The 26,736-nt window shown below is 43.7% G+C and overlaps 1 protein-coding gene across 3 annotated transcripts in view; it reads right to left on the bottom strand.

The window, feature by feature from the left end:
• Nucleotides 1-20,116: 20,116 nt before the first annotated feature.
• The window catches only part of SOBP (sine oculis binding protein homolog), a 136,256-nt gene continuing 129,636 nt past the window's right edge, over nucleotides 20,117-26,736 (bottom strand). For all 3 annotated transcript variants that reach the window (XM_053381571.1, XM_053381572.1, XM_053381570.1), the window contains one exon: nucleotides 20,117-22,095. The gene's annotated coding sequence lies outside the window, so the exon portion shown is untranslated. The remainder of the gene's footprint in view (nucleotides 22,096-26,736) is intronic.

Below are 26,736 nucleotides of genomic sequence, written 5' to 3'. Positions count from 1 at the left end.
CTCATGGCTGAGCAAACCCTAAATTGTTTGTGTTACCCTCAATCTGTGGGATTATCCATAAAGAACCTACAGCCCTGTATTCCATGTGGGTACACTGAAATATGAGTTAAATTACTTAGCATTGTAGAGTTGGAAGGGAACATGAAGGTCATCAACCCCCTGCAATGCAGGAATCTTTTGCCCAACATGCATCCAACTATGCTCAACTTGTCAATTCAAAGATAAATTCAGGCATTACAAAACACCACAAGTCACCAGTAATGTGGAGAAACAAAATCAAGGAAACTTGGGGATGAGCATAACAATATTCAACAAGTACTTTAAGCAGAGACCTTTCCCAGCCTGCTTCTGTATTGGAATTGGTTTTTAAGATTGTTTTATTGCTTGTTGCTTGCTGTCCCAGCCACCTCTGGGAGGAAGGGCAGCATATAGATTTAGGGATAATAAAAATGTTCAAAGCAAAGCAGACCCAGATCTTACTATCTGCGGTAAAGCAGCTTTATAATTCGAACCCTGCTCTTTTCCAAATTGCATGTGAACTCAGTTAGAAAAGTTGCAGTGTTGCCAAGTTGCAACACAGAAACCTTTTCAGATATACAGTGGTACCTCGGGTTAAGAACTTAATTCGTTCTGGAGGTCCGTTCTTAACCTGAAACTGTTCTTAACCTGAGGTACCACTTTAGCTAATGGAGCCTCTTGCTGCTGCCGCTGCACCACTGGCACGCGATTTCTGTTCTCATCCTGAAGCAAAGTTCTTAACCCAAGGTACTATTTCTGGGTTGGTGGAGTCCGTAACCTGAAGCGTCTGTAACCCGAGGTACCACTGTATTGATGCAGAGGGAAACGAGGCTGTCATTGCCTGCCTTCTCCCTAATCCTGCCTGCTCTGGGGCACAGCTGAAGTCCTGATGACCACACAGCCTATGTGGAAGAGTACTGGGCAACAGGAACAGGAAGAGCACATGCCAGAGAATGTGCGGCTGCCTTGCCCTATCTCTCTTGGCATCAAGGAATAAATCAATGCTCTACAAGCTGCAACTTAGCTAACCAGTATTCTTGCTTCCACAGATATTAATGAACTACAATTCCCATAATCCCTGGCTGTTGGCTAAACTTGCTGGGGTTGATGGGTGTTGGAGGCCAACAACTTCTGGGCACCCAAAGTTGCTTTAGGCAGATTATTCCATTTGAGCTGACATTTCCCTTACTCAGCTAATAAAAGGGTTGTCAATATTCTTCTCCTTCTTCTTCTTCTTCTTCTTCTTCTTCTTCTTCTTCTTCTTCTTCTTCTTCTTCTTCCTCCAAACACAGAACGGGGAACCTGTGCTAGTGACAGCTGTATAATAAACTGCATAACATGGAGAGGGTTTGGGGATGGGAGATAAATTTGAAATAGTTCACATTTAAAGCCTACCTACACAATTCATGTTTTCAAAAACAGTATGCGAATGAAAACATAGCCATCCTTCGAAATCTGAGCTTCTCTGAATTTCCCTAGGCAAGTTGTCATTGACTCCATCCCAAATTCTTAGGAATGTAAATGAAGCCAAGTAAAAAAAATATCAATATATAAGCAGCATCTATTAATCACCAAGAATAAGAAATTCTGTGGTGTTGTGGAATTATCTTGCTAAATACAGAGGTTTCTCATTGATAAGGGAGGTGTACTCTTTACATGTGCATGCCCTTTACTTCTGAGGCTCATCATTCCTGATTATTATTTTTGTACTATTCCTTATAAACATCTTTCCCACATCTAGTTCCTTTTGGACCCCTTTCGACCCCTTGGTCTTTATTCACCCCCACGGAGTCAGTATTGACCACTTTAGGAAATCTTGTCCAGGAGTATGCAAAACAACAGCAGCAAGTAGATTGAATCACATCCACCAAGCAAAAATCTGTTCACCAGGAATTCCGGGAGGGAAACGTAGATCATCACACAGATTTTTCTCTCTCTCCAACTCCTATCTCACAAGCACACTGCTGCCACCTTGTGGCTGTGAATTGAACTCTCCTTGTCCTTTCCCACAATTCAAGCAAGCCCTGAATGAAGCACTTCAAAACACTGCGGGACTGAGAAAGCAAAAGCCAGACCTAGCTTAATTCAGAACTAAATATAGACTCCTTGGCTGATTGCTACTGCATTCAGTTTGTCTGTGTGCATTTTCCATCGGCAGTGGAAATGTTCTCTCATAGTCGCGCAGCGGCAGGTTCTCAGAAGTTCCACTAGGTGGTGGCATAGAGCCAAAGGCATTTGCAGTTACTCACTGTACTGACGACGGAAAGAAAAGCCTTTTTTCCCCCAAGACTGAAAAAAGAGGACAGTGTCCATTTGAGACAAATTACAGTTCTGTTTCTTTCCACCTTTGCTCACTGAACTGTGTTTTCCCACTGATTTTAAGGATAAGGTGGGGAAAACCCAATTCTAATAGGTATCTGTCTATAATCACCATAATCATTGTGCAGTATTTTTTTATTATAGTGTTGCAATCATCCACGGAGCATTAGACAGCTGAATTATTTCCCGTTTAAATTTTCAGTGAGAGAGGTCATAATAAGGTGCTCGTGAATTGTTATTCCAGAGCATCTCTTGCAGAATACAGAAGGGAAAATCTGTATCCTTCCAGATGTTTTTGGACTCCTCCCAGCATAGGAGTAGACAAACATAAGTCAAAGCAGTGGCCCATCTAGCTCCATATTACCTACACTGACAGGCAATGGCTCTCCAGTGTTTCAGGTAGGCTTCCCTCCCAGCCCAACCTGGAGATGTTGGGGGTTGAAGCTGGGACTTGCATGCAGAGCAAGTGCTCTACCATTGAGTGCTGGCTCGTCCCTGACCATTGGTCATGCTGGCCGCAGCTGGTGGATAAAAGAAAAAGATTTGAAGGGCCAAAGTCTCCTCATCACTGCTGCAGGGACATATGCAGTGCTGGATATGCCATGTTTCATATGCAAAAGTCTATGGGTGAGACACAGGAACTCCAAAATGTTTCATATTTTTTCGTTAAGAAATTGTAGACAGGCAGGCGGAAATGTCTAGATTCGGGTAAAATTGAGGAAGTCAAAATGTACCTTTTGCAGTGCCACTGCAAAATGATACATTAAAAACAGACTATATTTAACCACGCTGCTCTCCGTATTTCCCCATGAAGCAATAAAGACTGCAGATGATATCCTTGTACTTTTATATTTACTTGTTGTGTTTATAAACCACAAGGACCTATATAAATCACAACAACCCACCGCAACCTAGTTCTCCGGGAGTTTCACAGACCCATTGCAAATACAAAACAGACCAAATGATAAACAATAGAGTCAATGGTTGCTACAAGGCTGCTGCCTTTAGAGGGAGTCCTACTCCGTCCAAAGCAGACTGAACGACACCTAAAGAACAGACAATGCACCTGCCAGCAACAACCAGTGTGGCTTTCTTGTCTGGATTGAGACTGTGTGTTTTGCTGCCACCCCATCAAATCCACTTACAAAGCGCAATCAATGGAAGCCGCCTGGTGCAACATATGTGCATTAGAAATACATTTGTATAGAAATATGAATAAATAAATATGTATAGAATGGGATTTGATCCAATTCTCTGCAGATGCCCACCGAAATCACAGGTTCTTGGTTCTGAATATACAGGCTTGGAGTGACACATTTAGAGCACATGTGAACTGGCTCTCTGGTTGTTTCAGAGGAATGGCTGGCTGCTGTCAATAATGTAATCATCACTCTCTGCAGTTCCTGTGTTTCATTTCACTCTGACCCTCAGCGTTTACAATTACCCCCCCCCCATCGCCATGTATGTAAATACTGTGACTCAGGATAATACTTAATGCATCTACTGATGTTGTGGATTATAGTCCATGAAAGCTTATGTCATAATAAATGTATTTAAGGTGCCTCGAAACACTTCGCTGCTGCAGCCAAAAGAATGTGTGTGTTAGAACCAAAGTCTCACACATGTATCATTTGTTTAACACCTGAGCCATTGACATTTCTGCTCAGAATGAATGACTAGCTGAACTCTCTTCCCTATTGAATTATTCACTTGCAGAACATACTGTAGCTTTTTCTAATCTAAAAATCTCCTTAGATTGGCTGTTTCTTTACCACACAGCCTTAAATGCCTCTGGCACCTTCTGAAGACCCTCCATGGAAGCTCTGCACATTCTTGAGAGCAGCTGGCATTAGCTGAAGAAGCTCCTCCCATGCAGTCCTGTGCAGGCAATGTCCCCTACCTGAAACACTCCCACCTGCATGGAAGCATTTCTCAGCAGCCCAGACTGAAATACACTTGGTGTGAACAAGCCTTGCTGAAGTGCTATATGAAACTAGTTTTGCCACACAGCAGGTTGAAGTGACCCTCTCTGGCACTTACTTGTGGTGACAATCAATGAAGATCGCCGTTGGTGTCTGAATTGTGTGGCAAAATTCAGCGACGATCCCGATGGAAAGGAGGGCCACCGTTTGATCTCCTTTCTGGGTGGCAAAATGTTTTGGGTCAGCTCGGTTGCTCTATTTAATGCTTTATCCTTGGCTGTGCTTAAAATGGAAAGAAGGCTGGATGTAAATGTCACTATCTATGTCATTTGTAGAACTGTAAGTGCAACACCTGTCAAAATGATGGATGCACATTATTTCCTTCTCCACCTTCCATAGCTCGGCTCCTTCAGTCCCTTTCCCCAGCCCCTTTCTCATCTTTGGATGGCTCTTGAGGTGGGTACCACCTAGAAAGCTGTGCTATCAATGAAATACACTGTCCTGGGAATGTGCACTTTCTTGGGGAAGGAATCCCCAGAGGTAGCCAATGAACTCCTACCCTCGAGATGATGTCCACTGTGCAGTGCACCATTATCATAGTAGCCATTCTTCAGAAGCCCTGCTTTGCTCCAGCACACAACATACGCATTCTGTTCGTGCTAAGAGGATGCATTGGATGGCAGCATTTTATTTAATTTCAAACAGGACATAACAAATATTTCATCCTTCCTCTCGGTTCATTTCCTTCATCTGGCTTCTCTGCAAGGTTGCTCACCATCTACAATGTCCTTGCGTCCTGTTGTGTTCTGAGTTCTGTGGCTTCCCACCTGTTGAAGGATTAACATGTGGATGGCTCTGCCTGAGGACCTGGAGCTGCTCTTGTTGAGCTCCTGGTCCTGGAATGGGCCCTAGCTCAGTAGTAGAACACCTGCCTCACACGCAGAAGGTCCCAGGTGCTGCGTCTAGCATCTCTGGGCAGGTGTGTGTGAGGCCTCTGCCAGACAATATTGAACAAGATGGGGCCAACTCCCCATAAGGCAGCTGCCCAAACTGGTTCCTATGTCCGTTGCATCCCATCACCCTTCTGCCTCCCTGCTTTTTAACTTCACAATATGCCTTGTTCCTTAAGGCACTTACTTTGGCAATAGGAATAATTTCCCTGTTCTCTCGCACACCTCCGGATTAGAGCTGATTGACTAGTAAGTGCCACAGCAGGTCACCAGCCCTGCTGAAATCTGCCAAGGAGCCAGCATCACCCCAGCAGATGCTTGCATTTATAGGCCAAATGAGAGCCCAGCAGACCAACCAAATGCCGGCACCACAGATGTGGAACCAGGCCATTTGACACCAGGAACACAACAGACAGCTCTGTCCAGCAACGCTGGGACTTCCAGGACAGCAGAAGGTCCGAGACACTAATTAGCCCGCTGAGCCAACCCCCCTGGCCCACGCTCCACCATTCGGATGTTTGCGAAGCTCTTTAATGGAACACTGGATGAGCAGAATCAGATGCGGGGGCCCTCTCTCGGCATCCACCTCTGCGTCTGGCAGACACCTGAGTTCATCATGTCCTCTTCCAACGTGCCAGCAGGACCATGTGGAGGCTCTGCTGTTGCTTATCACCAGCTGGATCAAGGGGACTGTCGAGACTGCTGACGTTACTGCAGTCTGGGCAGCTCTTGCCATTTAAACGATCTGCCGGGAAGACAGGGTGGGAAAGTCCAGCGTTGAGAATCCTGGTGTACTCTTGAAAGTGATGCTTAGATTTGTTTAACAAGCCTGATCTCTAGCAAGCAGTAAGCATCAGGCCCAAGAAGGATCGACTGGAGAAACAGCAAGGAGATTGGCAGCAGAGCAGGAAGAATCCTTGTCCACAGTGCAAATTAACACCCCTGTTTACAAATGGGACTGTGCTGTGTTTTCTCAGAGACAAACAGAGCTTCCACCTGTACTTTGCATTATGCCTCTGTCCCAAATCTGGTCTAGATGGCAGGGTCACTATGACCAATGTGCTGAAAGCGCAAACCATGCTCATTTTCCTCATGTGTACACCAATAACACATATAATTGACTACAACCAGTCTAGGTTTTGTTTGTTAAAGCAACAGACAATTAATTAATTCAGCCTTGATCACCACGAAGTCTTCGGCTATTAATATGGATTATGTGTGTCTCCAGAGAAAATGTCACAGTCACCGAGAAAGGCGAGTAACAGCCTGGAAAATGAAATGCTATACTAGAAGGAGCCAACTGATACAAGGGTATCAATCCAAAGCATTTCCACTGATGGCCAGTGGCCATCAGTGTAGGATGAACAAAAGCAGAATTTTGACCCCTTGTTCCTGTTCTTGTAAAGATTTGCTAACAAGGAGATTGTTTTTCCTGTGAATTCCGGGGCAAATCCAGCTGATGGATTTACAGAAATGCAACTAAAAACAATACTATTTGAGATCACTTTGGAAATATAGACACAGCAATGTACCACTGTTATTTCTATTTGTTAATTTATATATTACTCTTCCTCCAAGAGCTCACAGTGTATTTGTCCGCAGTGAATTTTCACAAGAACCCTCTGATATTTTGGTCTGAGAGGCAGTGAGCGAATGCAACGTTCTCTCTGTGCCCCACAGCAGTAATGAAAACTACTGCATTGAATCCAAGAATGAATTCCTGACCCAAGGGTGTTTACATACCACTGGAGGTAAGAAATTAGCATTGTATACCCACTGTATTTCTGCTAAATATGGATGATGGAGATAGCTCTCCAAACAAGGGGGAGCTAGGAGGCATTTCCTGCCAGTAGTGATCCCAGCATGTTCAATAGCTAAGAAAGATATGGGATATCACTAGGAATGGGAAAGATCATACATCAGCTCTAGACAGAACTGATTCTGCCTAGCTACCGTATTTTTCCGTGTACAGCGGTACCTCAGGTTACATATGCTTCAGGTTACATACGCTTCAGGTTAAAGGCTCCGCTAACCCAGAAATAGTGCTTCAGGTTAAGAACTTTGCTTCAGGATGAGAACAGAAATTGGGCTCCGGCGGTGCAGCAGCAGCAGGAGGCACCATTAGCTAAAGTGGTGCTTCAGGTTAAGAACAGTTTCAGGTTAAGAACGGACCTCCAGAACGAATTAAGTACTTAACCTGAGGTACCACTGTATAAGACGCCCCCATGTATAAGATGACCCCTATTTTTTGAGCCCAAAATTAAGAAATAAATAATTGCAACATTCTGTGTATAAGACGACCCCCAATTTAAAGCTTAAAAAATTTGGGGGAAATATAGTCTTACACGGAAAAATACAGTATTTAATTTCCAGGACCTTTTTCCAGATGGGCACCAGCATAACAGCTCAGTGTTTTACAATGGAAAATGGTTTCTATCTTTGTCTTCCTATAAATTCCACTGAAAGTGAACTAATACAGAAGCATCTGTTTTTACATCAATCTCCTTGCCATTACTGCATCCACCATTGCATCCGGCATCCACCATTGCTTGCTTGCTGGGGCATAACAGTGGGGGCCCCAATCGGAAACACGTCAAAAGAAGGTAGAGCGCAAAAGTGGAGGCAATTACGTTGCTCCTGCCAAAAGTACCTAAGCTCTCCCACTTACTCAAGAAACACAAAGTGGCTAGATTATACTTGAACTACATTTAGCATATTAAGAAGGTGGACTGCAGAGGAGAAGAAGAAGGTTTTCTTCACAAACAGTTGACGTTCACCTACCTGAGGGAGTTTTTTTGTGGCAGGGAGGGAGGAGCACATCAGTGTTTTGCCAAACTGTTACATAGGTTTCAGTAAGTAAGAAAGATGAAGGGATGGAACTGAGACAACTTAGCTATGCATGATTCTTCCCATTGGTTTATCTCTACTCACCTGGAACAATCTAGAAGGTCCGTAAAGTGAGAGGGCAAACTGACAGGCAGCGTAGCAGAAAGAGGCTTGTGCAGGATGTTGCTGTGGCTCCCTTGGCACAAGCCAGTCTCTGAACAGTCACAGGACCTTGGGACCTAAGAGCCACAAGCCATATAAGCCACCGGTGTGGTTGTTTTAAAGCAGGCATGGGGAACCCATGTCTCTCCGAAGGTTGTTGGACCCTGGTTCCCACTGGTCTCTACCAATGGTCAAGGGGGATTGGAGCTGCGGACTAATAACATCTCTCAGGACACAGGTTCTCTGCTCCTGCCATAAAGCCAATTTAGTGAGGCTATTTATGAGGTTTATGCATGAGAATGGCTTAAATATTTATTTTAAAGGGCAATGCTTTATTTCCTCATGGAGGAGAGGGCTGCTGAAGGCTCCTAGCCCTGGTGGCTATCCTGTGCTATGCTTCCAAAGACAGTTGGAGCCAACAATGCCGCTGAACGCCATCTGTGGGGAGACTGTTCTTATGTTTGGATCCTGCTTGCAGGCTTTGTACAGGCATCTGGTTGGTCGCTGTGAGAACAGGCTCTCCCCATGTTCCTATGTTCCTTGAAGGAGTAGGATCTTGAGAATCTCTTGCTGTACCCTTCCCATGAGAAAAGTGTGTAGAATCAAGGCGGAAAGCAACATCACAACAAAGACATATTCTACCTGTAAACTAGACTGCAGGAGCAGTAGAATGTTATGGGAATGAAGCCCATTTAAACCACATATATGTAGATATATGAAATGTACATTAGATATATATCACAGATGTGGGCTGCGATCCTGGACACACTTATCTGGGAGCAAGCCCCAATGAATTTCTGAGTAGACACATATTGGTTTGTGCTGATAGAATTTGGTGCTAAAATTGTACATGTTACAAAGGCTAGCCTTTCTTAATATATCATTTAAAGATACTCCATAAAAGCTAAGCATGTACAGAATATAAAACAAGGTCATCATGCATTTTAAAAAAAGAAAAGCCACACACAACTACTTTATATCCAGGGCTTGTAACATTACCAGCAGAAGTACAAAACAGTTCTCCATATGGTATCGTGAAGCATCCAAAAAACAGAAGGTTGTGTTTTTTTTAAAAAAAACCGCACACAAGCAACAAAAACAAAATCCTCATGCAGAAAACCTTAAGGTGTATGTAAAACAAGCTCTAACAATGGACAATAACAGAGAGAAACAACAATCCTCCTGTACATAAATAGATCGTTTCTATGCAGGATTAGCAAGTATTAGAGGCATCTTTGTGTTAACATTCATAGTTCATGTTTTTGACTACAAGAAAACTCTACGGTTACATTCTGTGGAGGTTTCAGGAGGTGGTTTGCCAAATGGAAAAACATTTGGAGGTTTGGAAAAATCTTGCACATAAATTACTAAAGGCACGAAGCGTCTGAAAGATGGATGAAATCAAAAGCCAAGAAAAAGGAGCATGTGTGCCAAAGAGAGGGGGGGAAGGGAGCAAAAGAGAGATGTAATGATTTCTTTTAATGATTCTCCTGCAAAATGGAGAGCAAGCCTCCAGAGCATGTCATATTTCTCATAAAAGCAGCTTACTCAGATGATGAGAAATACCCTCAAAGTGATCAGACCAAGCCACTATTTTTCATCCTTTCGGCCTTGAACTCACCATTGATTATGCTAAGTGCTGCTTGCTCGTTAAAAGATACAGAAAGCTCATTGTCTCTCGCTATGGCAAAAGGCTTGCCACACTTGTTAATTCCCTGATTTACGATGCCATATAGAAGGAATGGAAAGCAGGTAAGCTAAGAAAAAGAAAAGAAGATGCAGATTAGGAAGTTTGTGATAAAGAAAAGCCAGGCTCCTGGCTGACACATGATCTTTCTTTTGGCTTAAAGCAAACCTGCTTCTGCAAGGCCGGCCCATCAACTGGGCCTGGCTCCTATTTCACTACTAAATCTGAGTCAACAATCTCTAATCTGGACACTGGGCTCAAGATTCAGGCTCAGGTTGCAGTTGGAGGCAGACAACAGGGACGAGGGGATTGGAAGCGGGAAGGGAGGAAAAAGACAACCTTTGTTTTCTGCCGGATCATCCACACAGGACTGAGGCAAGCCCGTGTGTGTCATTTTCCTGTCATCAACCTGATAAAAGTTTGCACCTCTCTTGTCCTGAAATCGCCTGGCCTAGCACTTATTTTAAGTATGCCAGGATATGTATGCCCCCAGAATCAGGGGCACAAGTTTGTAGCGCAGCTCAGATTTGGAGTTCTTTTCATCTTTCTGACACATGATACCGTGACATAAGCTGCCTGTGGAGAAGTTGCTATGCAGATATACAATTTCTGGAAAGTTACACCAGGAAAGTGAACCCCTGTGGGTGGATTAGCATTTCACAAAGAGAAGCAGGATGAAATGGGCGGCAGCTAGGTTAAAAAGCTGAAAAAAAGTGGGGGGTGAATTAAACCTTTATGAAAACAATCTCTCCTCCACCAGCCCCCTTTTAAAAGATCAATAAGTAGAAAAGTATCTGGTTGCTTTCCTGGTTTTTTTGGTTTTTTTAGGTTGGATCACTCTAACTATTCTATACAATGTGTGTACTGTGTGTTTAAAAACAGTAACAGAGTAGAGGGAAAGACAGCATTGTATTTGTTTCTTAATGTGATTTGCTGCTTAAAAAAAAATAAGAAAAAAAATAAGTAAGGAGAGAAGTTTCAAGAAATCTGATGTCTGAGGGCAGAGAGCCAAGAATATGCCAGCACTTTCCTGCCTTCTTAACTCCTTAGGTCAAACATTTGAACAATGACACTGCTCTGTGTAGGTCTTGGGGTCCTGCTCAACTGTCCTACTAACACAGGAAATGGAGAGAGAGAGAGAGATGGAATTTTCTTACAGTGAAACAAATATTTTCAGCAACCTAAAATGCAGCCAATTCAAATGACCTAACTGGATATAAAGTTCTGCCTTGATTCCCCAGCCCCCAGTTCAAGCTTTCTAAGTACAGTGGTACCTCGGGTTACATACGCTTCAGGTTACAGACTCCGCTAACCCAGAAATATTACCTCGGGTTAAGAACTTTGCTTCAGGATGAGAACAGAACTTCTCCTCCGGCGGCGCGGCAGCAGCGGGAGGCCCCATTAGCTAAAGTGGTGCTTCAGGTTAAGAACAGTTTCAGGTTAAGAACGGACCTCCAGAACGAATTAAGTACTTAACCTAAGGTACCACTGTACCCATGAACATTGAGCTAAAAATAAAAAGGCTCTCAAGCTTAATGAGGCCCTGAATATAAAGCAACAGAATGCAAATTCTGGTCAGTTGCTACTGTCACATGGTTGGGTTATGTGATGCTGCAGACCATTTATAAATTTACAAAACAAACAACCTCAGGAAGGGACAAATATGCAGCCAACACTTCCTGACTCTTATTTGGGGGAGGGATTCACTCATGCACTGGCAAATCCAGGTTGTGCAGCAAATGAATTAAAGAAGACACAGGAAGTTCATTTTGAGCAGGAGTGGGGACTTGCTAGCCCATGAGTCCATCTTGGCCAGTGAGGTCATTTAATCCCAAACCACAGCTACCCACCTACTAATCAGATGACATCACAGAGAACAGCGAACAGGATCACACAGCCAAGGCAGCAAGGTTGAATCCCTACTTATCAGCTGACAAGTGAGGATTAAATCCCTTAGTGGAAGCACAGTTTGAAGTTGGGTAGGGAAGAGATGTTTTCTCCTCTGCTCCACTGCCCACCTGCATACTTAAAGGAAGAGTGTGACCTTCTTCAAAGCACAACTTTGGACGGAGACGACATCCATCATGGATGTTATGAATCCATACCCTGGTCTCCGCCATCCCCACACAGCTTCCAAACTGTTGTGAAATCTTTTCTTATAGAAAGACTGCTGCACAGCTAGAGTGAGTGCCACTCCAGCTAAACCACATGAATGCTTGTGTGCCCCCTTTTAAAGAGAAAACAATACAGCAACCTTCCACAGTGTGGGGATCTGCAGCAAAGTGTTGCAGTGTGGAGTGCTTTGGTTCAGTATTAGAGACGCTCCATTTCAGCACTGTCCCTGGTCTTCCAGCCCTCCCCCAAACAGACAGTTAGCTTTCAATAAACACTGGGGGGAGAGAGGGCTTTCCCCCTAAAGTGTTGTTGTTGTTGTTGTTCTGTAAACTTGCGTTCCCTGAGTCTGCCGATGTCGTCCTCTTTTATGTGGACAATGTTGTTTTGGCTCCATAAGGAGCAGAACTTGGAGGATTGAGGGTCCAGAAATAGCAGCCATTTTGGAGTGCCGTGCCCTTTCAGGTAGGGCAGAGGGCACAATGAGTAGAGCCCCTGCCACTTGCCCAATGAATTTACAGAACTCGTGAGTTGTATAAGAAGTTGAGCGCCCTATAGGGCACACTGCACATGGGCAGCATTTTATTCAACTTCTATCCTGTCATTCATCCCAAAGGATCCCTGGGAAGCAAAGACCAAGCAGCTAAATAATAAAATGGGGGAAAGTGCTTCGCCCTTGGGCAGCTGTGGGGACCATAGGATCCAACCATAAACCATTGGGGGAGATCTGTAGCTCCTTATCCCATTTGTCAAAACAGTCATTCCAAAACTTTGTCCCTCACAGATGAGTTGAAAATTGGTAAGGGTCCTGGTGGAGCACTTAGTGCCTTTCCTGCCTATTGCAGCCATTGTAATGTGCTGTGCTCGATGGTTTTTAATTAGATTTTTCTTCCTTCTTCTATCTCTTATATATTGTATTCCATAAAATCCAAATTCTATTACAATATAAGAAATAAAAGAAGCAATTAAAACAAAAGAAGCAATTAAATAGAAGAAAAAAATAATATATTTTATAAATATTTAATGCTATGGCTGTGTCATCTTCTAAATCCAACCAAAAATTTGCAAACCTGCCATAGATCATCTGAATGAAGTTCACCGACCACTTGTAGTCTCTGGACCACGTTTGGGGAATTGCTGAACTAAAGGGAAATGGAAACAGGAGACAGAAGAAGAGAGCTATACATAGCCTGTGCAGACCAGCAGACCAGAGTGGCTGTGGCAACCCAGTCAGATGGGTGGGCCACAAATAATAATGATAATGATAATATTCCTTTGTTCTGGTGCTTTCTGCCTTATGGATGTGCTTCAGTTGTAGAGCTGCTACAGGAGCTTCACCCCAAAGAGGAAGGAAGCGAAGGAAAGGCCCCCCTGGGACTTTGGAAAGAGGCACCCCACACTCTAAGCAAACCTCTGTTGGCTGATACAAAAGGAGGCATAAGGCACTCTTGGTGCTTGTGCTTGGTGCTTGTAGAAACAACTTGTAGAGAGGTTATAAAGTGGAACAGGGAGACCAGAAGCAGGGTCATCTTTCAACAACCATGGTTGGCACTTGTCTGTCTCAAAAGACAATGGAGTGCGCCTCTGGGCGGAGAAGTCAAACCAAAGTGACCTCCCTGGGGCACAAGCCTGGACTGTGTGTATGGAGGTCCTGGGCTGCACAGACGACAAGACCTCCCCTCTCAGCCTCACTAATGTGGTCCAAAGGAAAGCAGAGCAATAGATTTGGCACCAGCTTGCCTGCAGGAATTGCCTGGAGGAGGTGTACAAGGCACCAGTCACAAATCTGGATTTGTGTAGGTTTTACTTCTCCTTTTCTTCTCCTGAAGACATCCTGCAAGGCAGCAGAGGTTTAGGATCAGAGTTTTCCTTCTCCTAGATTGTCTACCTTCCTGTGTTGATGAGCCCCATCTGTCCCTCACTTCCCTCTACAGCATGTGCAGAAACTGCCTTCTTGATCACTGGAACCACTATTGGTCTCACCCACTCAATCCGCCAGAGCCTGTCTTCACATGCAGGGGAAGTCCCTAACTCACCAAGGGTTTGAGATCCTCACTTTGCTTAGCCGGCCAGTTGAAGCCTTTTCTGGGATGTGTCCACTGTCACATGCTGACAGCTTCTAGGAGCTGTGTGCAGACCAAAGGTAGACAAACTATCCCAGAAGGAGCACAACATGTCCCCCGCCAGAGATACTACTCCTTCCCTAACTCCCACCATTCAGGTTCAAATCACCTGGGACAGTCACATCAGTGTTTACCTCTGAGGGTTTGTGGGTGGGTGTATAGTCTGGACATCAGCACAAGACTAGGTAAGGCCAGATTGGAGCAACTGCACCAGGTCCCATGCCTATAAGGGGCCTCAGAGTCTGAACTTTCCTTTTAAAAAAAGTCAGTCAATTGACCTCCTAGAGAGAAAGTTAGGAAGCAAAACATGCATGCAGGTGGGCCAGGAGGGCTACTTCCACATTTCAGCATTTTTGGACAATGAGTGAAGTTAGATCTGTGATTGATGGGTATGTTTGTTCATCACTAATGAGGTGCCATTTTCTCCTTCCATTTAGTGCACTTTCTCTCACATTTTTTTGTCCATAGAATCTCTGTGGTTCATAGATTTTATCTGATTTTAATGCTTATCCATTTTTTCAATCATTTACTGTAACAATGACACGTGAGAGATCTGCATCCGTTTGTTTTGTTGCCCTTGTTCTTTATTGCACAGCAATTCACAAAATAAAATTATTTGCTAAAAGAGGAAGAAGTAGAGAATTTAAATTAGCCAATGGCGTAAATTGTGGTGGTGTCAAATAAGAATAGGAATGCTTTCTGCTGCAGGGGCTTTTGCCTGCCTGGCCTGTGACCTTGAACTGTGACAATTGCCTCTCGCTTGCCAGGAAAGAGAGAGATGTGTGAGAGTGTAGAAGCAGAAACCTCTGAATTTTGCATTGCATTCCCGCACAAAGGTGAGACTCCTTTTGCTTGCTCTGCTTCCTTCTGCTTCTGGCCCCGCCCACTTCTGGACTCTCTCCTCATCCACACAGGTGTCGATGAGGGCATGAAGCCCTTGTCATTCTCGATCCCTCTTATGTTGTATTTAGGAAGCTATTTCTCTTCTTACCTTTCCACACATGTTGTCTTCTAGAATGGGGGAAGGGACTGGTTTGCTAACCGTGTCTCTTATAGTATATTCTGCTTAATAAATAGTGGCACATAAGGGTTGGCAGAGTTATACTTTGTTAAGTAGCCATCTCCCTCTCCCCCCAAAAGGGGAAAAGACAGCTATATTTGTGACCCGCAGAATGTCACTGATTCCCCACAAGGGAATAATTTGGTTTCAATATGAAGCAGATTTCTTTTGCATAATGCATGACACCTTTTGCTCTTAAATTTCGTTTACAATTTCATGTGCATTTGGGGAGTGTTTCACAGGAAGAAGAACGTCTGTGTTGTACTGTGCATCAAAAATGGTTTGTAAGGTTTAAACCTCAAGTCGCCAGAAAGGATGTAATGGTAAAAATACTGAAATAAAAGTATTGTTATAAGTTGTGTGGAGCGTGTGCTCACAAGGATCCCCTAAACTCCTTGGTGCTAGATCCTCTCCATAATTCCTTGATTTAGTAAGTGTTAGAATTAAGCAATGCTTGGAGGGCTAAACTGAAAGTTAGACTTTAAATAGCTGGACTCAGTTTTCCCTGTCCAGGAAACCGCCTGTCAGAGGAGCCATCAAGAGGTAAATCACCAAAATGGCTGAGTCATTGACAGAGAAAGAAGCCACCAGCAAGTCTGATACCAGGTGCCCCACCCTGTACTCTGGGTAGCTAGCAAGAGACAATGCCAGAGTGCAGGGAGGGAAGTTCCAGGCTTGCAGTTTGGATGATGTAAGTAAGCAAACAGGAAAAAAGTGTCTGTTTTGCAAGCTGAAGAGGGGATGCCAGAGCATGGGGCAAGTTGTTTGTTTTATGCTGTAGACCTCTGCAGCATAAGGGTTTGGGGTCTCTTGGAATCGAAAGCTTCAGCAATGGAAGGAAGAGGATCCTCTTGGGATGTGAATGCTCTGAACTCTATCCATCTGGGCTCGGGTTGTATATATGTGTATTTGAACCATATAGCATAAAGATACCAGTGTCTCCGCTGTGCTTCATTGTTCCAAACATAGGCTCTGTTAAGTCCACCTGCTACCCCTGAAATTTCACACCACTCAGAGATTGGGGTGCCATGTAACAGTATATTATTTTAGAATATTGGTTTATATCAATGAGGGAGAGCCTCAGCTGATGAATAGTAACAAAGTATTGAGGTAACAAGTGAATTAGGCACCTGTTTGGGGGCAGAGTAGTTTTTGCCTGATTCAAGAATCTTCTAAAACTTTAAGAAGGGCATAGCAAAGGCATTGTATGCCAGGATCTAAATCTCAGAGGGATAAAGTCTGTGAAAACAGACATCTTAGGAACTGAATTCTAGAGATGATAAACCTGTAGAACTTGAGTGCTCAGTTCTACCCTAGCAGAGGAGCCTTGAGGGTCTACAGTAAACTGCAACAAAAATCCCTCAAATTCAACTTTTGGAGAGTGAGTAAAAAAATAATAATCCTCTATTATAAAGGGCAGGATGTAAGCTTAATGTAACAGTAGGCCTCAATTCAAGTTAAAAGTGTCAACTTTCAATTCCATTTAAAACCAGTTTTAAAAAGTGGCAGTGGATTGGGAGGGGGCACAAGAGGGGGCTGTATGAAAAAGTTGGCTGGACCACTGCTGGACCCAAGCTTGTTGACACTCCACCTTGCCATATGTGTTGCTACTGCTAAAAAAACCCTAGTTGAAACCTAGCTCCACTAAAAAAAACACTATAACCCCCCCCCCCCAGAATGTCAGCTTTTGGTTCCTTCTTAAGAACGGAACTAGAGTACAAGTTGCAACTTAAAGCCAGAGGGCAACTTATATATTTTTTTTAATCAGTTCGTGCTCAGGGTATGAGCATGGTGTATGGTTATGAAGTGCAGGCTGGCCTCAGTCCAAGTTAAAGGCTTAGCTTTTGGCTTCATTTCAAAAACAGTTAAGAAAGGAAAAAAGAATTATTTCATATCCTGTTGGTCCAGAGCTGGCCCACGCATGAGACCAGGCCGGCAAGGTGGCTGCTTCAGGGTGGCAGGCTCCCATGGCAGTGCTGCTACCGCTGTGTGGCCATTGCACACCGCTGGGCACCTGAGGCAACTACCTCAACATACCTCATGGGTGAACTGGCCTTGGGCCAAGTGGATAAAATGAATGTGCCAGAGTCATTTTGGAGAGGCACCAGGCATAGGAGTTGGTGTGGTGATGCTAAAAGCCCTTGAGCCAAGATGGATGAGCTGGAGTGCATGATTGGTGTGCAGGCATCCATGTACATGTGTAATCCAAACCGGTGAGGTGCTTATGCTCTGCTTTGAAACTAGCCAGTTTCATCTCCCACACGAGTCCTCCTCTTTTCAAGTTTAGCCCTTAGGGTCACAGCGTGAGAAGGTTGCATCACTCATTATTGGTGCCAGTAAAATGGTAAAGGGACCCCTAACCGTTAGGTCCAGTCGCGGACAACTCTGGGGTTGTGGCGCTCATCTTGCTTTACTGGTCGAGGGAGCCGATGAACAGCTTCCGGGTCATGTGGCCAGCATGACTAAGCCGCTTGCTTCTGGCGAACCAGAACAGCGCACGGAAACGCTGTTTACCTTCTCGCCGGAGCAGTACCTATTTATCTACTTGCACTTTGGTGTGCTTTCAAACTGCTAGGTTAGCAGGAGCAGGGACCAAGCAATGAGAGCTCACCCCATCATGGGGATTTAAACTGCCGACCTTCTGATCGGCTAGCCCTAGGCTCTGTTGTTTAGACCACAGCACCACCCGCATCCCGATAAAGGTGCCAGTAGCACCTTTCAATTGCTTTCAAGGTAACACTCCACATTTCTAGCTGAGGAAAAGATGCCAATTCCCCAGCCATAATATAATAAAGTGAGATCTGGGAAAGTGTGTCAAGTGTATCCCCCAAATCTGGGTGACTTAATCTGCATGTTATGCAAATTATTTGCTACTTAGGCACCACTTTCAAAGTTGCTTCGCATAGGAATGAAACATGTGGTTGGCTTTCTTAGATGCCTTTGCCTAGAACATGCATTTGTATCTTCAAAGTTTATATAAAATTAAAGAGAATTATATATTGTAAAAAGGCTGCCTAATTGAAATCAAGCAGGCATTTTCACTGCATTCTATTTGGCACTTGCTAGAAACATTCTTGTTTAGACAATCCTAAAGTTGATGTGAGTTTTAAACTGTTTCACTATATTGTTGTTTTAACTTTTTGTATGTTTTAAATTCTTGCTGTAAAAAAATGTAGTTAACATTTCCTGGTTTAATCTTTTTTTCTAAACTGCTTTGAGCTTTTTTTCTACAATCATATATTTTTTGAAATAAATATAATAAATAAGTTTCTGTCTGATAAAGTAAATCACAATTTACTCACAGAGACTATAGTAATCTTTACTTCTTTTTCTCATGCCTGGAAATTCCTTACTATATTGCTCTCCGTCTGCAGTTTGGTACTTTTCTGTGTGGGTAGATGTGAGCATCCAGACTGGTGTGTGATTAGTGCTGCAAGTGATCATATGCAAGTTTTCTGCTATGTCATCAGCATCAGAATGCCAGTGTGCATTTTTAAAATCCAGATTTACCCATTCTACTGAAATTATATATATAATTAAATTATACACACACACAGTGGTGCCTCAGGTTACATACGCTTCAGGTTACATACGCTTCAGGTTACAGACTCCGCTAACCCAAAAATAGTACCTCGGGTTAAGAACTTTGCTTCAGAATGAGAACAGAAATTGTGCTCTGACAGCGCGGCGGCAGCAATAAGCCCCATTAGCTAAAGTGGTGCTTCAGGTTAAGAACAGTTTCAGGTTAAGTACGGCCCTCCAGAACGAATTAAGTAGTTAACCCGAGGTACCACTGTGTGTGTGTGTGTGTGTGTGTGTGTATATATATATATATATATATATATATATATATATATATATATATGAGATCCATTTGTGATATTAAGCTCCTGTTCGGAAATGCCTCCACATTGCTGAAAATAACAAGAATAGCAACAACCATGCAAAAGTCCCATTGAGTTCAGCATTCAAAATCCTGATTAGCATTTCTCAGCTTGGAAGTTTATTTTCAAGGCCACACCAATTTATGAAAAGCATCTGAAATCTGTACATCAAAACACTAGTTCTGTGGGCCTCGATCAGCATCTACTGTATTGGCCTAAATATAAGCCGCACTCTCCCCCCCCCCAATTCCGACCATGAAAAGTTAAAGTGCAGCTTAAATTCACGACCTTACAAAAATGGGCTTTTACAATATCGCTGCTGAAACAGACATACGGTGAAACGGAATGGGTGTGTGTGCCTGCGGAATTTTAAGGGAGCGCCTTATATTCGGGTATTGTCTTTTTTTCTTCCTCCATTGAATTTTAAAGGTGTGGCTTATATTCGGGTGTGGCTTATATTTGGGCCAATACGGTATTAGTGACTAGAGAAAAGAATGTGTTAACAGCCGTGTAAGAAGCTTCTATAAAGGTCACATTTTCTAACCAAGTGAAGGTACGTAGAAAGATAAGACGCCAAGGAAAGATGTTGAGGAATGATGCCCAGAATGAAACATACGCATCTATGTGGAAGAACACTGGCAAGTTTAGGTAGGCTGGGAGGTGAAAAAGTCTAGAATTGTTCCTTGTACAAGAATGGAGAAGTAATTTGTGTATTAGCCCTTAGTCTGGCAAAGCACAGAGAGGGGTCTGGAGCATCACCAAACCAGGGATAGTGAGATAGTGAGAGTGAGTGAGAACGAGCCTGTATTTCCAGTTAAATGCTTTTTCCAGTTTCGCTTAAAAAAGCTAAAAGATTAGAAGGAATGAGATCACCAAGGAGGAACAGAGAACTAAGCCTCCCTCCTAAACAGCTTTTTAAGTAAAGATATTCTTTTTAGATGAAATATTGGATTTTGATCATATCCATTATACCTGTCAACTTCTAGTGAGAAACGAAGACCTTTTTTGTGGACAGAAGTTATATATAAAAAGGAAAACAACAGCACAGCTAAGTGCATTTTTAAACTTGGAGATTTATTTTGTTTTAATAAATCTGACACCAGTCAGGGAGAAAAAAAATGGTGTGAGCCCAGAACAACCAGAAGCATCTTAAAAGTGCTTCGTTTTCCCCATAGAAATTTGTCTCTGTTAGGTTTTGAAATCAATCCATAGGCTCATGAGCTCTTCCCCCCTCCCCCCATTGCCCTCCCTCCAGTCCTTCACCTTTTTAATTTTTCATTTATTTTATTTTTTTAAAAAGCGAGCTTGCTCGTCGGGTGTAGTTTTCCAAGCCTTCACAGCCCTAATAAATAAGGAGCACCTGTAAAACAGTAGCTTGACTTAAGTGAATCTGTACAAAGGAAAATATAGAAATACAGTATGTACATAGTGCCCTCAGTACACCATTACTACAAGGCTCGGGTTTGATTGGCTTTTAAAACCCTGCCCCGCCCCGCGACACTTTGAAGCACGCCCTGTCCAAACTGCTTCCTGTATGCTAATTACAATAGCCTTATAGTAAAGGTGTACTCCGGGCATTGTAGCGTGAACAATTGCTTTATTCAAGTTAGTAAACAGTTACACTGGATCACAAGGTGATTTGAACTTTTTTTTTTAATGATCCCCCCTCCCCATTCCCCCCCCCTCCACCTTAGTATTTTGTCAGAATGGGATACTCCACAATTGTTTTACCAAATCAGTGCCGGCATACATGCTCTAGTGTTCTTTTGGACTCTTGGCTACAACTATACAAGTGCACACAAGTAAATTCTACCCTGTTATCCTCCACCCACCGACTGAGGATCGAATTGCACATTTTCTTTTTAACCATGACAGGAGAAAGCAAACAGTGAAACAGAATCATGGGGGCTCTCTTCTCACTTTACCCCTGTGTTTTCATTGGCTTGGCCATACCTTTCTAATTATCATGAAAGGGGTCTGCATCTGGCGAGATTGTCTCACTGGCTTCCTGGATCACTGAAAAACCATCAGGGTTGAAATTTCATCCAAGTATTTCATAACACCCAGCAAAATATTTCCCCCAGATAGTTTTACACCTTGAGGGGATCCCTCTTCTTCTTCTTCTTCTTCTTCTTCTTCTTCTTCTTCTTCTTCTTCTTCTTCTTCTTCTTCTTTTTTGGTCTTTAGTTCAACACTCTTGCTCTGTTCCCAAATGGGGTGCTATTTAGGGGAATTGAAAGAGAAAGCTGAGAGGAATAAACATTTACTGAGTTCTCTTGGCATTCAGTCTCTGAAAAACCACAGTATAAACTATTCATGCTGCTTCTTACTCTGTCAAATAAAAATTAAAAAAGCCATAAAAGTGTAACACTGAAAATATGGCATTAAAAAGGATAAAGGTGGCCTTTGTAAAAAATAACAAGGGGGAAAAAAGTATATTAGCCAATAAAATATTCTAATAACTCTTCATTTAAAAGTGCATCATGGGCAGGAGATAGAGATGACGCTGAAGTGTCAATAACTCCAGTATAACCCCTTCATCCCCCCTCCCATCAAAAAACGCGAATAGGTCCGAAACCATACAATGCAAATCACAATTCTTAGTGTAGCAGCAAAACCACAGCAGTTTTTGGGAGAGAGAGAAAAAATCCATTTCATTGTCCAGCCTCAAATATCTGAACCTTGAAGTCAGTGAGGGGGGAAAGTACATACATTGGTCCATGTGGCTTTAGAAATCGAGAGGAAAATCCTCCGTCGGCAAGAAACCAAAGGGAAAAGGGAGAAGGGGAGATGGTAGTCGGAATGCTGAGCGTACTTCGTGGGGTCCGTGATGTGCTTACAGTCTTCTGAGCCAAAGGCACCCGAGGGATTCAGCCTCCTCTCCGAGAGAATTAATGGCGGGAAGTGGCTTTGCTTGCTGGACTTTTAACCAGAAGGGGTGGTGAGTGGACCAGCTGGTGTTGTTTGGTGAACTGGCATGGTTTGCTCTGCTCCCTTTCTCCATGCAAGGTACCCTGTCAAAGTGAGCATTCCTGTAAAAACAAAGGCAGGCAAGTCAGTGTCCACCCTGCATCCTTATGATTCATCACAGGTGGGAATGATGGCATGTTCTGATCAGACCCTGGACATGCCTGCTACCACCTGGGAAGGACACATTTGCAGTTTTCCTACTTAGGCTCTGATACCGTGAAAATGTGTCAGCACAACATTACACCTTTTCCTTTTGGCACACAAAATGGTAGCAGGTGATGAACAGCCAACTTGCAGTGTGAGGAAAGTACAAAACTCACATACTATTTCCTGCTCCTTTCACTTGATGAAATGGATATTCTCATCTTGAGACCTGAAATAACCTTTGGGGCACAACCTATACTGGATTGATGCTTTCAAAGAAATCCTATTGAAACAGCCACAGGATGCGCTTGGGACCCACAGGTGGAATTCAGAATTGCCCTAAGAGGGATCAGCATGCACAAAACAAGGCCTACACAGACCATTGGGCTTTTCTCCCTCTCCTCCTGTGTGCCCCCACATGGCCCCTAAACTGGTGCTGGGGGTTCCCCCAACTCTCCAGAGTTGATTTAGCGGGAGGTGAAGGGGTGATGTCCTATTGCGTGGGTGGACCTCATTCCACACACGTAACAATTTACAGTAGTTGAATCCCACTCAGTGTTTTGTGGGTTCTGACCTGAGAAACAAAGCCCTTCTTTTTGCTGGTTAGGAAATGAAGGTGTAGAACCTTTGCAATTTTATTTTCCAGACCTCTAGATATATGAATGGTTCTGATGTGGAGAGCTGTAACATCAGTGTCTTAGGCAGGAAACAGGTAACACTTTTTAAGATAGAGAGCAGTGGTATGATGAGGCAACAGGTAGCATATTTTATTGCCTGTGGCCAAACAGGTCTGGTGAATTAGTCGGACCCTAAAACATTCTGCAAAACTGTTGGACCAGATACAGTAGTGAGATGAATGTGCCCACTGTGAGCAGTGATGCCTATATCATTCTACCTTCAGTATTCTAGGTGGGAAACAAACTCATAGGCACCAGCTTCTCCAGACAATTAGGGAGGCCTGACATGACATCCTCTGAACATTGAGGGGCCCTGCCACCCTAAAAAAGAAAACATTGGGGGGCTTAAACTGGCTCTCTCTCCCCCCGGAGTTGGAGCCTATGATGCCTCTAGACTTGTCACATGATTTTCTCTAGACTTACCAATATTAATTCCACAATTATATTATCCACAGTTTGAGCCAAACAATCCTCTCCTTCTATTTCCAGAAGCAACTCATTATCAGAAATAAGCCAAGCTACTTCCCCCCAAAACAAGAATTAGCACAGCTTATTTTTGAGCCACTCCAAATCTGTCTCCTGCTGTTCCACTATGAAGTTTAATAAAGTGACGTTGCAGCCAGATAAATTAGAATCAGTACCAGGGAAAGTAAAGAAGCATTAATGTTAATACTAATTTTTGAGAAGTGTCTTGCACTGAGCAGTTACATTGTATCGACAAGGCTGGGCTCTGCCCTTCTGGTTGCATGCTTTATGTCAAAAACTGGCAGGACAAAGGGGAGGAGGAAGAGGATCCCAGTGAGGGGTGTAGCCAGGACTGGGACACACTGGGGCAAGCTGGGGATGGGGAAGGAAGTACTCACAGGGTGGCGGAGGATGGTGAGGGGACGGCAGTTAGTGCACAGGAACGAAAGCACTAGGACCCATCACCAGAGCCAGAGGGGCCCCTGTCCCCATGAACATGGTGGGCTCCGAGGTGTAGGGAGGAGCAGGAGGGGTGCTCTAGGATGTTGAGGCAAGCAAGGGCCCACAGCCCAGCTCCCTAGCTCTGGGAGGAGGGGTGTGATTCCTCAGCTGGAGGAAGCTTGGAACAGGTGAGGGTCACCTGCCTCATCAAGCTCAGATGCTGCAATCAGCAAAGTACAAAAGGGAAGCAGAGCTGAGGGGCTGTGTCTGCTCAGCTGTCCATGCTGATAGACCTTGGCTTGGATGATCCTGGACAACCTCTATGGGACTGTGCTTCTGGTTTGATTCTGCACTGTATCCTGACTGCTGGACTTCAGACCTGGCTACTTGGATTGTCCCTGGACTGTGTTTCCTGACCCTTGGACTTTGCTTGTGTGGCTTGACCCCTGGACTTGGACTTGACACACTGACTTGCTGCCAGGTAGGCTAGGGGTTAGGGACTTTAGTGCTAAATTACCAGTGTGGCATAGTCGTTAGAATTTGGATTTAGACTGGACAGACCTAGGTTCAAATCTCCACCCAGTCATGAACATCATTGGGCCAGTCACTGAGCCTAATGTACCTCATGTTGGAGGGTGCTGTCTATGGCAGGCTTACCTGGCAGTGGCTAGATCAACCCACTCTACACCAAAAAAATATTGTTGTTCTGCTGCTGCTGCTGCTGCTGTTGTTTTAAAGTGAGCCCAGAACCCATCAGTGGTGGGCCCAAGGATGTCTGGTGCCAATGCTGGGCCTCATGGTTCTTCCACCAACTTCTAAAATCTGAGCTGATCTTACTGATTCATCAAACTCATGGCATGGGCAGTTATCTTCCTTTCTGCACTACCTCAAGCTTTCCTATAGATGCTGACAGTCCACCTAATCCCAGGGGTGGATTTCCTATGAAACTAATGAAATTTAAGTTTCACGGTCCCCCAATCCCACAGGTGCCCCAGAAGTGACTTTAGTCCACATTACTTTTAAAAAATTGGGTCTAGTAGACCCAATACAAGTCGCATGACTCAAATCATTTTATGATGCATCATGCATGTATGTAACATTTCCCTAATTTGTGCACGTGCGCGCACACACCCACACACACCCCATAGCTGGAAAAGTCTTATTCACACCCGTGCCTTTGACATGTGAGATAATCCAGAACTGTACAGCAATTTTATTCAAAATATGACATGCAGTACTAAAGGTGTTTTTATTACAACAAAAATAATAATAATGTGGCAATCTATTATGGAACAACCTCACTGAAGAAAACAGTGGTTACCCATAACTTGTTGCTGGCTGCGAAGGAACCCCTATAATAGTTCAAGCTTTAGGGCCTAAAAAATGTAAGTCTATTCCACTGGCCAATCAAGTGATTGATGAGAAACACAAGGTGTACCTGCACAGAAAAATTTCATGTTTCCAGTGTGACATCTTAATACCCCTACAGAAGGGAGAGAGCTGTTGCCACCAAAAGAATGGAACCATAGGTTATTAGGCAATCCCGTGCCAGCGTTGCAGCTTGCGTCATATAGATGCAGCAGCCTCTGGTAGATTTGCTTTCATTCCCATTTGCTATTTAGACAGATGAGACAGCATTGTGGATTTAGCTCAGGTTCCTGGGATCAGATGCAAGCTAAATAGGAACACCTGGTGCCCAAAAGAAGCCAAATGTAGACTTGCCCTTTAAACCTGAGGGACACGTGCATTTAAGGTCAAGGCAGTGGTGTGTCCTGGCACATGTGACGTGTGTAGCTGTTTCTCTTTCCTTAAACTACCTGCATTTAAAGGTTCTGCCTTGCCAGTGTGCTAAAAAGCAAATAATCGCTTCCTAATCCAATTCATATTAATGTTATGATTCACTACCAACAACTTGTATTGTCAGTATTACAACACAAGGCAGATATTCCTTAGGAGGCTTTTGAGTCTCTACTTTTTGAATCTCTGTGTGAGAGCTCAGGGGAAAACAGAGTTTATTTTGGTGGGGACTGTTTTTTCTGATTTATTTCCAATAAATTGGCGAAAACTTGGGGAAATGGGTTTTCCTCTGATTCTTCCTGTCCACCCCCCCAACCCAGCCTTCTTTGCTTTTGAGTATTGGGAATGTGTTGACGCAGGCTAGCAGATTACCGTTCCCTAACGTGCTGCAGTGCAGTAGTTGATCCAACAGAGCAATGAATGTAAATGCTGTTGGTGACAAAGAACCGGAATGTGCCTGGCTCCTTTGGGACAGAAATGGGCTCGGAGCAAAGTTAAGCCCATAATTTTCTAAGGGAGGCTCTGCTGAGGTCATCGACCACAAGCGTGAAGCTGAGGCAGCCCCTGTAAATGCTTCGGGTTTGCCTGTTATGTGCATGAATTCTGTTCTTCTTTAAAACCCTGAAAGTAGTTCAAGGCTTTCCATTAAAGCCTTCCCTTTTGAACAGCTGGTGATTTATCCCTCCTTCCCCATAAAGTGATATAAATGACACCACATCACTGGAGCTGGGAGAAACATTCCAAGTGCAAAGCCAGACCAGCAACATATTATTTTGGGAGAAACAACAAGCTGGGAGCCATGGAAATAGTCAGTGTGTGGTTTAGCTCAGAGAGTTCTTACTCAATTCCAACCGCCATTAACACGCATTGTCTTCAATTCCGTACATCTAGTGCCTTGGTTTACATGGATCAGGTTAGACATACAGAGCTGCTACTTATTTTGTGTAGCTCATGCACTACAGAAGTGGGATAAATATTTTCCCCTCCATTTTATTAGATTGTGACTCAGGAGAGGTGATGGTGACAACTATATATGTGCTGTGCTATAGATGGTCCATAATTAAACATGGGTAGAAGCCTATGGAAATTGAAATACTTTCTGTTCACAGGAGGGTTTCCTCTAGTTGAAATGCTTCAAGGTCAGATCTTTGTCAGATAAATGGGAGTAGTGGGGCAGCC

The sequence above is a fragment of the Podarcis raffonei genome, chromosome 3 (genome assembly GCF_027172205.1).
Source record: "Podarcis raffonei isolate rPodRaf1 chromosome 3, rPodRaf1.pri, whole genome shotgun sequence".
Lineage (NCBI taxonomy): Eukaryota > Metazoa > Chordata > Lepidosauria > Squamata > Lacertidae > Podarcis > Podarcis raffonei.
The sequence above is the reverse complement of the archived record's forward strand: the minus strand, read 5'-3'. Positions and strand labels throughout refer to the sequence as shown.